This window comes from Excalfactoria chinensis, chromosome 8, assembly GCF_039878825.1.
Source record: "Excalfactoria chinensis isolate bCotChi1 chromosome 8, bCotChi1.hap2, whole genome shotgun sequence".
In the NCBI taxonomy this organism is placed as follows: Eukaryota; Metazoa; Chordata; class Aves; order Galliformes; family Phasianidae; genus Excalfactoria; species Excalfactoria chinensis.
In genome coordinates this window covers 13,932,438-13,944,748 of record NC_092832.1, presented here as the reverse complement: position 1 = coordinate 13,944,748, position 12,311 = coordinate 13,932,438, and the positions used below count along the sequence as shown (strand labels likewise).

The window sequence follows — 12,311 nt, the reverse complement described above, 5'->3', positions numbered from 1 at the left end:
TGTTACTACCCTGAAAATAATGGGAAACAAAGCACTCTAACTCGACAGAACTAACACCTGAAAAAAAAACACACAAGCTACAATAAAAAGGTAGAAATGAGACAGTTTCAAACACCTCTCCAGAATTATTCCATCAGTATGAAACCTGAGCAAAACCTACACTGCAACCCTTTAGGAAGACAAACCCACATAAAAACAAAAAGCCTCTCCCCATAATATTTTGACTTTTTAACTCATCCCTTCCATTTTCTTTCTCACTTTAACTCATAATATTGCACGTATACATACACACACATCTATACACCAACACACTAACTTCTTTAAGCATGACAGAGGAAAACAAAGACGTGCAAGAAAAAACAGATGAGAAAACACACGCTGTCAGATAGAAGGCACTACTCCCTATTTACACTTCATATAGGGATTCCTGTTTGCTCTTTAGCCCCAGATCTCAGGCCAAAGAGTGAGTACACCTGCCTGGAAATTAGTTTCATCTATTTCAGTTGCTAGTACTGTTTGATGCTGTACCGCGCAGCTATTCTAAACAGAGGTAACAGCCTCTTTCTTCCATCTGAGTTTTACCACTGGAAATGTCAGGCTGTAATAAGACCGGTGACCCCTCTCCCCTGGAGCACTGCCACCAAGATCTGCTCAGGCTTCAGGGAGAGATGGCACTGCTCTGTAACTGCCAGCATTGCAAGGAAGGGAATGGCTCCCACCCAGCTGTGCAGTGTAGGGCCCCTTGCACACAAACAGCAAGCTTTGCAGATCCAACCCTCAGAATCAGGATGTTTTCAAACTCAAGAATGCCTCATACCACTATCGACTGGCGTCAAGGTTCATACGTGATGACACGTTGGGAAAACTCACTTCTGCTTTCAGTTAAAATTCAACTCCCTTTAAATTGCACTGCCCAAGTCCTTCCCCACAGCTCTAAGTACCAGCGTCCCTCACAAACACACTGCTGGGCCTGACCTGTCTGAGCACAGCCCCATCACGTGCGCTGAGTCACGCACAGCCCGCAACAATCGCAGCATGTCAGCTGGAGGCAGATGACTCAGCACCCCTACAGGCACTGCTCCTGCACTTTCAGGATATGCATCACCCAAGAGGGACTACCTGCTCTACCGTTCCTCCATCTTGCTTTATGGCATTTCTCTAAGCTTTCCTACCCCGACAGCATCAGCTTTGGGATGTTCACGGGTCAAAGTTCTGGATACTAGTAACTTTTCTTTGTAACTGAGAGTACAACAGTGTAACTGCTCTTCTTTGGGTCCTGAAGCTGTTTTATTTTTGCTGAGACTTAGAAACAAAACAGGCACAACTCCCTGCACCAACGAATATACAAGTAAGCCTATTTAGTGCAAAGCTTAATGCAAAAGCAGCTCCTCACTGCCAAAACAAACAGAGCTGTGCCAACTGATCTGCTCAAGCAAATACGGCTCTTGGCTGATCTATAGTTTAATCTAATAAAGCATACACCGCATAATTAATTTGTTCAAAGACTCTTACTGCTCAGCAGTAATGACACAATTCTGAGAAAGAGCAACCTGGCCTAAGGCACAGCACTGGTTCTGTGATACACTAATAAACCTCTGAAGCTCCAGATGAAAAACAAATCAACCTAAATGAAGGGAACAGGTAACAGTGAACCGCCTATTTGATAAGAGGAAGCAGATGTACACAGCACAGCCCTACCCAGCAACTGCCACACAAACATCCCAAGACTCACCCGTGGCTCGCAAGGCATAGTTAAGTATTTCTCCCATTCCAATGCACTATGCAATACACAGCATTTCTGAGCGTGCAGAAACGTATTTCTTCTCCTTCCTGATGGGAAGCACAGCAGCTAACACTTTAACAAGTCCTGAATCTCATTTTAGGGAAAAAACTGACAAGCTGACCCTGGGCAACACTGACCAGCCACAAGTAACCAGTTGTTTATACAGACAAGGCTGTTCCCAACAGGCACACTGAAGCCACACACACTAACAGCACACACAGTCACCCAGACAGGCTGCGCAACAGGATGAACACTGGCCAGCATTCTCTGTATCTCGTTCCACAGAAAAACCTCTGGGGAAATAAAAGAAAAAAAAAGAAGGAAAAGAGAACAGAAAGCCCATGCCTCACCAAAGAAGGGAATACAGAAGAAAAAGCTCCTTACCTGTGCCTGGGGAGCTCCATGAACAACACTAATACAATACGCCCAGAAGAGTATTTCCAACAGGTTGAGCTTTCCCCCCCTCTAGTCTTTGCTCTCTGAAACGCTGCTGCACACCCTCAAGTGACGCCAAGTGCTTCACTTCCTCATTCCTGTTCTGCTGCACGCATGCCCAGCCTGCCCGCTCCCAGCACTTGCCCAGCAGCCCTCTGCTACACAAGGCAGGGATTCCCACCCTGCTCAAATCCCAGAAGCCTGTTTGTAACACCTTCCCATTCTTCTTTCCAACCCACGGAAAAACCTACAGGCTCCAGAGACATAAAGCTTCTTAGAAAAAATAATAATAGCAAATTGTGAACACCATTGCAATTCTGTACCAAAAGCACTGAAGCTCAGTTGAACCAGACTCAAGGGTTGCTTTCTCTTGTCCTCAGTAATATATTTGAACAATGAAGGCTTTCATTCAAAATTATCTTATTTGGACATCTGTAAAGTTCCTTGGGAAAATGGGGCCATTTAAGGTCGAGACATTATGAGACATTATAGTCGTGCAACTTCCTGGCTTGTCACAGCACAAGGGAGAAGGGTGGAGGAATAACACATCTCTATTCAAGTACCTCCCCTACAGGGAACCTAAAACCAATTTGCAATGATTTACACTTCACACATCCTGCAAGGCAAGAGTTGATGTCTTCCTATGGACTATAACACTTCAACAAAGTTATTTACCCTGTTTTCCACAGGAGGAAAAAAAACAAACCACAAAAAATAACAGAAAAGGAACAAAGCCTAGCAAATCATCTTCTCAGCTTCTTGTTCTCTTTCACCAGTCTCAATCCATCGGGACCAAAAGCAATGAATGTGCATGGAAAGGAAGTCACACTGCCTCACAGCACACTCCTGCACATGGCCCCAGCAGTGCACTGTCAGGGAAGGCAAACATGTCTACCTTTGGAACCCCTGGGTGGTATCAGACATGACTTACAGCTCATTTAAAAGAAAGGGGAAGCAGCGACCAACCCTTAACAGCAAATGGTTTCATGGCCTATTACCCAGGAAAAATTTTCTACTGATCATAAGGAACCTCAAACCCACAGATGATTAAAGCTAGAGAACTAAGAGCAGACAAGCAGGTCCAGAACACATTCGCTTCAAATTAAAAGTTCTTGCATATTTCAATGCAAATGACTATCAACAGCAGCACAGTGATTAAACCAGAATTAAAAATAATAATAAAATCAAATCAGGGGAGAATCAGTCAGATTAACAGCAAAATGCACTTGAAATAACCACAGCAGCTTTCAGAATGCAGCCTTAGGTTCAGCTAGACGCAACATATCAAGTCAGTAACTCTGCTTTCCAGAAGCAATGGTAACCAACCACTTTTTAATCCAGAAGCAGAGCCATGTTTGACAAGCTGCCTTCTGAACACACCAATAAAGGAATGGCAAAATCTGCTCCTGAGAGCTAATGCTGAAGCAATTCACATGCCCCCAGCCAACAACACTGTGACACTACTGATCCCGAGGCCTTCTGCAAGTCAAGGGGAAGGAAAGTAAGGACAATCCCTTACCTATCCCAGGAGACTTAAACAGAAGGCAAAGTTTCTGCATTCAGCGGGACTGTTCTCTCCTGTGATATTTTGCAGAACTAATACAAAAGCCTACACTGCTGTAAATACACATAAACATCTACTTCTATATATAAGTGCAACCTTTTAATACACACATATGCAGAAATACAGCTGGGCAGCAACCACACCGATATAGCATTTTAACTGAAACCGGGCAACAAACCAGCCACACTAACATTTCACCAGAAAAGTAACCTAAGCTGCAGGAAGCTCAAAAGAGACAGAGATAGGAAGCAGGTAGTAAGCTGCAAGTGGTAAATACTTCAGCTGATGGGCATAGCTCAAAGAACAGGTACATGAGCCTTCACTTGCTTAAGAGAAGCATTTTTTTCAATACATTTTCTAGCAATTTCAAATATCAAAAGCAATGCCAACAGCAACCAGCATTTGCCAGTGAGAACAGACTGGAAGGAGCAGTCCTTGAGTGCAGCCCTGCAGAGAAGGACCTGGGGGTCCTGATGGATGAAAAACTTAACACGAGCCAGCAGTGTGCTCTTGCAGCTCAGAAAGCAAATGGCATCCTGGGCTCTACCAGAAGAGGGGTGGCCAGCAGGGACAGAGAGGTGATTATCCCTCTCTACACAGCTCTTGTGAGGCCCCATCTGGAGTACTGTGTCCACAGTAGCCCACAGTACAAGAAAGACAGAGAGCTGTCGGAGAGGGTCCAGAGGAGGGACCACAGCGATGATCAGAGGGCTGGAGCACCTCTCCTGTGAAGGCAGCCTGAGGGAGCCAGGCTTGTTCAACCTGGAGACAAGAAGGCTGTGGGGTGACCTCATTGCAGCCTTCCAGGACCTAAAGGGAGACTATAAACAGGAGGGAGGGGGGGGTCAACTCTTTGAAATGGTAGATAACAGCAGGACAAGGTGGGGGGTTTAAGTTGAAGGAGGGAAGATTTAGGGTGGGTATCAGGGGTAAGTTCTTTAATATGAGAATGGTGAGGTGCTGGAACAGGCTGCCCAGAGAGATTTATGATCCTTGTGGTCCCTTCCAACCCAGCCATTCATTCTGTGATGCTGTGAGAAAACCTATCAACAATCAAAATCATGAAACCCTGTATCATGTAAATCTACAGTAACCTGACTACTCCTATAGGTATTCCATAACTGAAAAGTAAATATAGGTAAAGGGGTGGGGGACCAGAAATTCATCACCACTACAGCTCCCAGTACCTTGCAGGGCTTCAGAAAACAAGGATGTTAACTACTCATTTGAAAATCTGGAGTTCCTCTTGAGCTTTTTTACAGCCCCCCCCTTCCAGTCCCTTTGACTTGGAGCTAGTTTTTCACCTCAGTCAGTAGGTGCCACCCCCACTTTAAAAGCAGATAACAGCCTCATGTTAATAACTGTTTACATAACAGGAGTCTCTAATAAACCTTTGGTTACTGTATTTACCTCCAAATGCTGTTTAATTCTGAAGAGTGCATTTAAACATCAAAAAGATCTTTTAATAAAAGCATCAAGTAAAACAAAGTTATGAATTTTGATACAACAGAAACCTATGGAAGCACTATGTACCTGTCTGTGTTTTAATCCATGAGTTGCTTTTATAATCAAAAGAAGGGATCTCCTATTTTCTGCTGTATACAAAACAAACTCTAGACTACTGTGATGTTATTTCAAAGGGCAATGGAGCACCTAGCGTACAGCACACCGGCATGCTTTTCATCATAGCAGGAATTCCTTAAGAAGTTGGATTTTTTACTCCCTGAACCTCATAATTCTATTCTGCGTTGTGCTCTCCTTTCTCTCAAATGTTTTGGGACCGAAGTATTAAACTACATCAGCTTCAGTGTTACAACTGCTCCTCTCCAGGCATTTCTTCAGACAATGTGGTATCATTTCTGCATTAGCATGACATTGCATGGTACCATCAACTTTGGAGAACAGACACAGGTTTGAGAACAGTTGTCAAAACACTGCTTTGCTTTCCACAACACCACAATCATGGCCACTGCTTCCAAGAAGTAATGCTAGCACACTGAGGAGATGCCAATGGAGTGTAATTTCCCCCATTTTTCTCCCTGCTCGCAGCTCAAGCCTCCCTGCATTTGCCAAGCCAAGAGCTGAAAGGAGTACTGTTAGAAGCTGTTGACTGAAAATACCCACACTGTAAACAAAGACCAAATCACAGCCTCAGCCTACAAACAGGATTCTCCAGCTCAGGTCTAACAGCTGCAGCAACAGAACCTTATCTCTACTAAGACACCAGATAATTATCTGCGCTGCTCACGAGCTAAAAAGGGCTAACCATCTTATCCCTGTGAGGACTGAATCACACAGACTTACATTTGAACTCCACAATCAATGAAGACAGATAATTAAATATACTAAATAAAGCTGTTTGGTGTTTTCAGTGCAGTTTCATGTACAGCTTATGCTGAGACAAATCAGAACCACTCCATAGCAAGGCAGCAGCACCACTGCCCAGCACTCTCAAATTGCTCCCATGTCCCAGCTCTACACCTCACACAGCTGACCCATCTATACCAGGGACCTTATTCTGTCAAAACCAAATCCCTTTCTGTCCCATGTCAGCTCCTTATAGACTCCAAAGCTGCTTCAGCTTGGTTAATTGGTCAAGAAGTCCTGGAAACATAAAGGAAAGAGGGAAGGAGAAGGGGACCAACTGCAAGCCACATTTTGCATCAGTGCAGTTTTATGAAGTTTTTAGATGCAGTTTTGTGAGCAGCTTGTTCCATAAGGACAAGGGCAACAGACTTTAAAAGTATGACTTATTTAATGAAATCTATTTCTAAAGTACTAGCTTTTTTAAACTGTATATGTAAACTGTACTAAATCCTAGCACTGAGAATAGCAGGCTGGCATGATGAAAAGGAATACAGAACACAATTAATGGAATTGTTCCTTTAGGAAGGTAGAAGCAATCATGTGAATGTTCCAGTAGCTAGCAGAAAAAGAGGTCAGTGAGACCAAACTTAGCCAGATACCCCCTTCTGGCAACCCCTGCAGTAGCTTCGCGGATAATAACAGGCAGAATATTCAGATAAAGAATGTAAGTTGCACAGATGAGTACTGTGCTTGTTTCCGTGACACAGGCTGCAATTGCATCTCATTAACCACACCACCCAGTCTACACTGGGGCTCTGGTGTCATCCAAGGTTAAGCAGCAGCTCCTTGCAGTAATGGCAGGGAGCCTGGAGAGTTTCAGCTCTGTTGCAACTGTTGGATTAAAATAATAATAATAAATGACAACAATAAAAGAGTCAAACAAACTGTTCCAAGGTTTTCTCCATGCCTGAGCACAGTTTTGTTTTAAAAAAGTTAAAACACTGTGCAACACAGAAAAACCTGCTCAACATTTCCAAGTAGCTTTAAATTACCACGCACACGCAGCTTAAAAGACTTCATAGCAGTAGGAGAGTCACACCACCTTTGCTGAAAAGCAGGTTAATTCAGGTACTTCTGACTCACGGTGTAATTGAGCCTGATCAGCTTTAAATGCTACTGGCATCTGGTGATTCAAATTTGTAGAATTGCTAAAAAGAGCAATCCCAGAGGCCAGAAATAGCCTGGGGCAAACTACAACTTCTGCATGTGGTATTTCACCTAACTTGCAATTATTAAACAAAACCTCACACTTTTTCCTTTTTTCTTCTTCTTCTTTTCTTTTTTGCTTTGCTGTTAGTCTCACCTTCCACATTTATAAATAGTGCCTCTTCTTCGCAGCTTTGTTAAGGTTATTAAAAACAATACTTGAGTGGTTCTGGCGAGTGGAAACAAGCAGGTTTAAGTCTCAGCATTTCCATTAACTGCTTACTCCTATCCAACAAATGGCATTTCAGAGCCAAACCACAAAAAAGAACATTACTTGGTATTTTTTGATTGAAGTACATCAAACCATGTAAGACAGCCTTGTACAAAGAAAAAACTAAACAAAAAACCCTCCAACATCCCAGGCATCCTCCTATCAGTAATGGATGAGAGATGTGTAACTCTTTGGCAGGAGCCTGAGTTCAGATAGGAACAAAAGAGAACGACATATCCTGTTAATAAGGGTTTTGAATTATAAACCCAGTTGTAAAGGTTTAAAGTTACGTAACTTGAAAATAATCCAAGCAAAAGGGCAAAACATAATCCCAGGAAGTTACCTATTAAAATTCCATTGCCAACTTGGTGATTTTTGCAACACCAGCCTTGTAAATGCAGTTCTGCTACAGACACACACTTCTTTTAGAAGAAAGTGACCTTATATACTGCTTACTTAGCATAGAACTGATGCAAGTGGAGCATCCCATGGAAAATAATTCTCTCATTCTCAGTTGACACCATTGTTAAATATTAGAAGATTTGTCTCTGAAAACTTAATACAACCATATTTTAACAGCACTAGCAACTAGAAAGACAAAAACAAGAAATACACAGGACACTTCATCTGACACATACCACTGCCCTAATCCTAGCAGTACAAAGTATAGAACTGGCATGCTGAACTAGTATAGTTTTTAAGAGCAAAGAGGAAAGTTCTGCTGATGAATCTGATTCTGGAAGAAAACCAGAGCAGCTCTTTGGTCTGACATCCCTGTAATTCAACGGGGTGTTTTGGTTCCTGCTAAGAATTGTCTTCCTGAAGGGGTTGCACCCCAAGAGCTCCTAACACTGACTGCTGTCAGCCCACTGTTGGAGCCTACACACAGCTGCCTCTAACACGTCTACTGAAGCTATTGCGCTCAGGCTGGGAATTACTTTCTTTAATACACAAAGCCTGATAGATCCAAATCATTTCAACGTATTTATTAGCATACTTTAGTCACTGGATTTCCACAGGCTTGCTGTCAATTCTTATTCTACAATGACAGCACTCAAACCAGCTCATCACATCAACATGACTGATTTTATTCCCACTCTTCAGAATCTACACTAGTTCATTAATGTTTCAGAACTTATCAATGAGGCATCGCTGCTGCCCACTTCCCCTCCTGAAGGCTCCCAGTTACTGTTACACAAGCTGGCAGATGAAGGTCCAAGGCTTTTCCCCTCTCTCCTGGGACAGGGGGAGGGGACTAGACAGCTTCCATTGTTATTTAGCAGGTGAATTCATATATTATTCAAGGGAAGACACAGTGGAATGTGGTTTTAATTCAGATTTTACATAAGAGAAGCTACACCTGTGGTAGTTTCTGTGCCTTGTGAGCAATACTGCCACCACACCCCATCCTTGTCACGCAGTGCTAAGGACAGCCACACCATTATCTCCCGAATGCCCAAGTGTTTAGCTCACCTACCAGGTATTTCTGTGGCAACCTTCTTCCAGGTATGCCTGGAAATCATCTAAATCACACCCAGGCTTCAACTTGACAGAGATCAAGTTAGTCTATTCTAAATTGGGCTAGTGAATCCAGAAACCCACATACAGATGGCTGTGATCGTGTAATTGCTCCCGAGGAGCACACCCAGATACATCCCCACCCAGTCCTCGTGTGTGGTTTTGTTAGAAACAGTTGACTGAGAAGTTCCACCGAGAAAGGAACTGACCAGAAAAGCCAACTATAGTCTGTTGTTTGCTGAACCCATGTAAATCTTCAGACTCCAAAATACAGGGGTGGAAATATTTAACATCTATGAACTGTAACGCAAAGACTTTGATGCTTCATGTAGAATAATCCTACTCACTTATTTCTGATACACCTGGTACAGGAATACATGCTAGAAGAAAGACAGCCTGAAAGTGGCTTGTCAGTTTTTATATCATTTTAATACTTCTATTTTTCTTCGTTCCTTTTTGCAAATGCTGTAGAAAGAAAACAAAACACAGCAAGTTAAGGAGACGTACTAATTTTGCCACATATTCCTCCCAATCTGGAAGCTTCTCTGCAATAATAACAGTGCTTGGGGAGATTAGCCTCAACAGTTCTCTTAATAATTGGGAAAAAGGGAGCACTCCTGTTCTCATCCGAAGACAACCCTTATCAGCAGCTCTCAAAGCACAAGGCCAAAACAGAGATGTTACTGTCAAAACTCAAGCAGGCAATCGAAGGTGACATTTTAAAGCACAAGTCCTTAATTTGAAAAGTACCAACTTAACTGTGCCTTTCTGCTTTCTGGTATACTTTGCCCACAGCGCTGTTTTTTAAAGCCACAGTTATCAGTGTGAAACTCGTTATTCAGATCCTTAAAACAAACATGCCCTTAAATCTGGCAAACAGAACAAATGATTTAGAGGAGAAAAACACAGGGAACTACAAAGGAAGCCCTCCCCAAGTCAGAAAATGGCTCTGCAAAGTACAACGCACAGGACTCAGCAGCATACAAAGGTATCATAGAAGTAACACCTTCAGATAACAGTCACAATGTGACAGAACACATATACTAGAGATTAATAATATGCAAAAGCATAATAATATGCACAAGACAACCCCGATGGCTCAAGTTCTTCTGTAGAACTCAATAGCAGCTGGCAACAAAGTGGTCACATAAAACAGTCCAGATTAATGCAGGCAACTGAAGTCTAACTAACACTCACTTTACCCCATAATATTCTCTTTCTGCTCACTGTATGCATCACCTACAAATTAGTCAAGTATCCAGGCTTCCATCTTAAAGGAGGTTAAACAAGGGAGAGTAAAGTTACAATTCACCATTTTAACTGAACTGCAAGATACTCGCAGCACTACTAAGATCTCTTTTAATTAATTCTACAGGAGGCCTTTTCACGCAGTTAAATAGGAATGACTCACAAACAGGAAGGGCAGCCTGAATTGCAGCCTCTCATCTAACTTAGCAGCTCATTCCAACGAGCCAGTTTAACCTAACTTATTTTTATCTTTCACATTCACAGGAACAGCCAGAGTAGTCACAAGGGAGCATGCCATGAACAATGCTTCCCAATTTCTCACTGGTTCCAGAGGAAGCAAGGACATTTTGGGAGACCACAGCAAAGATCAAGAACAAAAAGTCCCATGGTTGCTCCATTATCCAAACAACCCATCCTGGATCGTCAAGCAGTAAAATTAATAAGCAATACGCCATCTCTGTTACCTTCATTAACTAGCTGAATTGAATACTGGCTCATAGCAGAACAAGAACAAAGCGCTCAGGAGGAAAGTAGGTAATACCAGAGAAAGATCATGAAAGACAATGCTAATGAATGCTAATGTCTACCCACATTGATACAGATGACCAATGACAGTTTCAGTACCACAATTTATCATTTTTAATTTGATTCATTCATTCTGCTGTTTACAACAGGGCACTCTGTCAATTAAGTGTGTCACTGGGGAACACCTGAGCTCCTCTGACAAGACTAAACAACTTAACCGACCACCATCTAAAGCAAACCTTTTAATTGCTCTAAAAGACTCAAAAAATATCCACCTAGGCAAGCTCTAAGCAAGCTAGAAAACACACTGTGAAAGCTGAGATGATGTTTCATTCATCGAGGGGGCAGGCTGAGAACTGCTTCACAGCATGTACATGTTCTTCCTTTCCTCCACATGAAGCAGGACAGCAGTTTGGTATTTTTTATCTCCTCACAATACTTGAAGACCCGATTGTGGCACAAAATTCAGGTTTGATTTTGTAAAATGTCTGTTTTGGTCCTTTTAAAACCACAAACCATCATAAGCAAAGAAAAAATGCTCCACTGGGCTCATCAGGGGAACATCTTCTGTTCAGAAATGGGATGTAATTAACATTAGGTCTGTGTTCCTGCCAGAATTATGAATGGTCATTGAATGATGATTATGCAGTGTGTCACGAGTTCGGAGAGCCATGTAAGCTACCAAGCTCACTTTCTGCTATTTCTTTTGAATTAGTGGTTGATAGTTTCAAGGTCTTTAGTTCTTGTGTCTTGGCATGCAGTTAGAAAAAGGGCACAAAGCACTTCAGCCTTCCTGTACTGTGAGTACCAGACTCAACAGATACAAATGCTGGATAAGGAACTCTTAGCACTTTCCTTTGTTTGCACAGTTCCAAACACCAAATAGTACCTGAAGGACTTCTATTCCAAACTGATAACAAAGGGGGGGGGGACAGGGAGGGGAAAAGAAGCCAAACCATGTGACTTACAGGACAAGCAAGAGTCAACAGTTTAAGGTCTCATTTAACTCTCACTTTTAAAGGAAATGACAAGGGATTTATATTACACAAACTTTGTATTAAGACACAGAACAGTTACTGATTCATGTACAGCTGCTACAGTCACACACAAAAAGAGGAGTAGGTCAGCATGAATAACATCTATGCTAAAAACAAAGCACAAAGAATGAAAAATGCTACTGAACAGTGGGAGTGTTGCAAATAAGCTGGTTTACTAATAAGTAACTAATTAAAACCATCCCCCTTGGCACGAATTTCAATTCATTCACTTTGTAATACCTTCCTTCAACCTGACTCCTTTCGCCTCCAAAGACAGCTCTTAAATCTGAGTTGGAGACCAACGCTGCCTGCCATCATTTATCAAAAATAATTAGTTAGCAGGTCCCTGAAGACCTTCAATGCATACTAAAGAGATCAGATCCCTGTTTCTATACCAGAAGCTTCCTTTCAAAACAG

At 42.3% G+C, this 12,311-nt stretch overlaps 1 protein-coding gene across 8 annotated transcripts in view; it reads right to left on the bottom strand.

The window, feature by feature from the left end:
• RC3H1 (ring finger and CCCH-type domains 1) overlaps positions 1 to 12,311 on the bottom strand; it is a 61,969-nt gene that overhangs the window by 44,840 nt on the left and 4,818 nt on the right. Inside the window, exon 1 of one of the 8 annotated variants that reach the window (XM_072343709.1) lies at positions 2,168 to 2,257. The exons of 6 other annotated variants lie outside the window; for them this stretch is intronic. The gene's annotated coding sequence lies outside the window, so the exon portion shown is untranslated. Of the gene's footprint in view, positions 1 to 817; positions 924 to 2,167; positions 2,258 to 12,311 lie in introns of those variants that run through there. One more of the 8 variants, XM_072343711.1, reaches the window with a different exon arrangement.